The 3,573-nt window shown below is 35.2% G+C and overlaps 1 pseudogene; it reads left to right on the top strand.

The window, feature by feature from the left end:
• Positions 1 to 372: 372 nt before the first annotated feature.
• On the top strand, positions 373 to 891 carry LOC149184335 (glucan endo-1,3-beta-glucosidase, acidic isoform pseudogene; annotated as a pseudogene).
• Positions 892 to 3,573: the final 2,682 nt, after the last annotated feature.

The raw sequence follows: 3,573 nt of genomic DNA on the forward strand, positions 1-3,573 counted from the left end.
TTGGAAAAAACCATTTTTACTCATAGTATGTCCTAGAATGGGTCTCATACCATTTGTTACTGAGTTGCCAATTTTACACTTCTTTTTTCATTTTGTCTAGTGGGCCTGGAATTTAGGTATTTTCCAAAACAAACTGATGTGGACTGAGATTGATGTGGAATTATTTATTCCACTTGCACGACATTAAGGAAAGAAAAAGAAAAAACCCTACCATTGCAGTCATGCTAGTAATTGATCAAGAAATCCAACCCGGGATTCATTGATGGTGTCAACCAAGGGAACCATCACATCCACAAAGTTGGAATAGTTTTATACATCAAATGAACGTCCTCGCGGGAGAGTTTCTCAAGTCTCTCATTTCTTGTGAGAAATATGGCAGCGTCTAACGAACAGATGAAGAGAATCCTGATTGGGTTTATTGCCATCTTCTGTTGTTCAATCGTCTTGGCCAATGTGTATCCATATTTCAGCTACGTCGGCGACAACAACAACATTCATCTGGACTACGTTCTCTTTCAGCCCACGGCTACGGCGGTGACAGACGGTGATCACAGCTACAGCAATTTGTTCGATGCCATGGTGGATTCTGTTTTCTCCGCAATGGAAGCCTTGGGATATTCCAACATCCCGCTCATTGTTACTGAAAGCGGATGGCCTTCTGCTGGCGCGGATGCGGCCACAACTGAGAATGCTTAGGCTTATAACAACAATCTCATCCAACATGTTTTATCGAATGCAGGGACACCCAAGAGGCCGGGTACGAACATCGAGACCTATATCTTCGCTCTTTCCCACGAAGACCAGAAAACTGGGGACGAGATAGGGCGTCACTTCGGTTTCTTCAACCCTGATCAAAATCCTGCATACTCTGTCAACTTTTCTCCAAATTGAGCGCAACTCAATTCCCCAAATACCAAGTCGAAGGAAAAAAATCCTTAATTATTTGTATGCAAAATGCTATGATATAAATCTAGAGAGGATGCTACATAAATAAACATCCTCCTTCCTTCTTAATAAAATGTGAATGGCAAAGTGTTGAAGCCGTCATAGAGTTACCTATCTTTTTTATTATGGAAGGACCACAGTTTGGATTTCTAAAGAATATACATATGCATAATAGACGCAGTAAAGGCGGCCTTCCAAACAAGTGAGATTGAGGAATTTTAAAATTTGGAATGAATTACAAAGCAAAAACAAAAATATTCTAAATTACAAAACAACAATTATGGCCGAAACATAAATGAATATATTTATTTGGTTAGTTGATTCCTTGTTATATGGTAAAAATATTTAATTTTCACTCTCAAAGCCAAAAAAAATTATTTATATATCTATGTTTAGTAGCATAATTTTATATCAGTTTTAATGAGATAAATTAATTTATATTTTAATAAGTATTTTGATATATGATTTAAATAAACAGTTTGAATATTCATGTTAATTAATATATTTCAATATGAACTTCATATGTATGCGTACATCCATGTTAATTTAGTTTAGCATGAATGGTTGGGTGGAATAGTTATTATCCTTCTTAAGTGGGTTCAATTTTTTTTAAGCTCATATATTGTTGATATATTGATGCTCTCAAACAATGTAACTATTGCTCTCTAAGTGAGATTATAATAAGGACTAGCCTAGTACCAACAACCACTTTCCTTCTATTAGCCCCACTATTTTTTTATCACTTCCTAATTATGATTAAAATGTTAATGTCACTTTTAAGAAAGAAAATAGATTGTCTCTAAATTCAAAATAGATGTTTAGTTGACTTATTATACAAATTTTGAATGCATATATATATATATATATATGGACTTTTTTTAAAATTAATAAAATTTATTATAATTTAATTATTAATTTCTTTACTTTTTGGTAATTACCTCGCAACCTTTATTTCAAGTGTTTTAATAATCCTTACAACTCACATAATTCTCTACAATATCGGTAACTAATCCATATTACTATCATGGTTCTTCCAGTGAAGATTTTGTCACAACATATATGATAAATTGTACTTTAAAATTTGACATCTAAACTATGGGGGTTTATCTCTTTAGATTTCTAGATTTGCAAATTATTGTTTATTATATATGCATGCAAATTAAAAATTATGCATAAAATAGAGAACAATTAAATAAAAACCCATAAATGACAATTTGACAAAAGATGTAACTTGGGGAACCCTTTTGGGAGAAAGCACAGTTAGAAGGTGAGGACTTCATTCTCTCTTTCTATTAGTAAAAAATGACTATGAGTAGAAAGAGTAATCTCTGTTGTCTATGGGATACTAATGTGCACAAATCCTCGTTGTGTGCTCTCTCCCTATCCCTCTCAACTACTATTCTCATCTATGGAACAAATTCACTAAAAAAAATCGAACCCTCTTCCTCCTAGCGACTCGGTTATAACATAACGCTATATTGTACTAGTGGTTAGGTTTGACTACCAAAACTCTTAAACAAAATTACAATATTGACTCTTATAGGGTCTTATTCATCATGATCATGTTTCTATCCCCTTTTCTATGAGTAATGGGGGTTGATGTTGCATCCTCTCGAACTATAGTGGCAAGATGAAGACAAACTTCTAAGTGGTATAACTTTTGCATATGGATACTGATTGAGGAAATTATTTCACCATTGGAAATGTATCTCTGTGTAGAATGGCAAAAAAATTGATGCAATAGGGAGGAAAATTTTTATCCCAAAAAACGTTGTTTGATTCCTCAAAATGCTCCCAAAAGGTTTCATACCCCACTTTTCAAAACTGGGCCCCGTTGGTAAAACCGGTCCTTTGAGCTGATTCCTCCACTTTTTCCACTCTAAAACCATCAAGATGGATGAAAAAAATATAATGATCCAATCCCTATCGCACCTCGTCATTTTGGGAGAGTTTTTGTCTCCAAAAGATTCTAATGAATAAGGTGATAAAATTTCTCCTCCACCCTCTCTCAGGTGTACAATTTAGCCTTAGTTGGAAGTTGTCATCTCAACCAATATACCAAAGGTCACAGTGCCCCTATCTTCTAATTCGAGACATATTTTACAAAATTGTTTCCTCTGTCAACTATGCCCAAGTATTTGGTGCCCAATCCTCTACAGAAGGTAGGACATATTCATATTTCCGATCTAGCATGGAAGGCTCATATAGTTTCAGATTCTCTACATTCACAATTGAATAAATGCACACGTAAGAAGGTAGACTAGATCTATAGGCGTTATCTCCCACCTTTTTCGGTATTGTTAGGTGTGGAGTATGATTATCTTTTGTATTCAAAGGTATCGCCGCATTGGACCCTTGTTCGAAATGGGGCGGCAACGCCACCCATAAAATATTCATTGCAGGGGAGTCAATATGAGCCATTCATTAGGAGGATGATCTAATGGTAGAAGTTATGTTTAATTTAGTGTTTTTTGCCCTAGAAGGCAACCCCTCGCTATATATGAGGGAATTGTATTACGTCTATGTATATTTGAAGATCTGCATTCTGAGTGAGGAAGAGAGAGGAGATTGAGAGCGAAGAGGGAGTTACAGTGGATCTGTTGTAGGTTGTATCTCTTGAGTTTGTTG

The sequence above is a fragment of the Pinus tabuliformis genome, chromosome 3_2 (assembly GCF_031772625.1).
Source record: "Pinus tabuliformis cultivar Carrire ecotype Pingquan chromosome 3_2, CPIR1, whole genome shotgun sequence".
NCBI classification, from domain to species: domain Eukaryota; kingdom Viridiplantae; phylum Streptophyta; class Pinopsida; order Pinales; family Pinaceae; genus Pinus; species Pinus tabuliformis.